Source organism: Mesocricetus auratus, unplaced genomic scaffold (genome assembly GCF_017639785.1).
Source record: "Mesocricetus auratus isolate SY011 unplaced genomic scaffold, BCM_Maur_2.0 Super-Scaffold_100024, whole genome shotgun sequence".
NCBI lineage: Eukaryota > Metazoa > Chordata > Mammalia > Rodentia > Cricetidae > Mesocricetus > Mesocricetus auratus.
The window spans coordinates 6101658-6102387 of NW_024429205.1; the positions used below are offsets into that span (position 1 = coordinate 6101658).

Below are 730 nucleotides of genomic sequence, written 5' to 3' on the forward strand. Positions count from 1 at the left end.
TTTTTAGTAAACTTGTTTTTAGTAAACATTTTATTACAGCTGCCTGGTCCCAGGCTGATGGGGAAGTGGGTCTCTGGCCAAGGTCTGTTGTCTCCACAGTTAGGAGATGAGGAGAATTCTGGGAAAGGTAGGCAGAGGGAGCCCGCCAAAAGGAGACTCCATGTAAACCACAAAGGAGTAACAAGTCCAGGCATTCTCTGGTAAACCAAGACCATGTGGAAATACATAGATTGATAGAAATGGGTTAATACTTAAGACAGAGATGGCCAATAAGAAGCCCTAGCCATCATCCAACAGTTTAATAATTAATATAATTATTTGGGACTAAAGTGGCTGTGGGACCTAACAGGAAAAAACTGCCAGCTACAACCATGTCTTCAAATTCGTCTGTATTAAATTTGGTGAAGTCCCACCTCTGTGGGACAGGTCTTTGGGTGGTCAGGGAATTTGAACTTGGCTGTACACAGAGCCTCAATCACATGTTCCTTACTCTGCAGCTTGGTGCAGATGGACTTGATGACCTGACCAATGTGAACCCTGGCCACTGTGCCCCAGGGCTTCCCAAAGGCACCAATGAAGCAATGAGATCAGAGACTTGAATAACTGCCATAAAATCATCTCCAAGGTGCCTTAGGGCAACTCACATAGGCAACAGGCCATATAGGCTACCAAGAAGCTGCTGTTTGTAACCCACAGGGGAAAAGGATTTAGTTGGCATAGTTGGCCCCTG

General features: G+C 45.3%; 1 pseudogene; it reads right to left on the bottom strand.

Moving 5' to 3' along the window:
- Positions 1 to 612: 612 nt before the first annotated feature.
- On the bottom strand, positions 613 to 730 carry LOC121133884 (annotated as a pseudogene).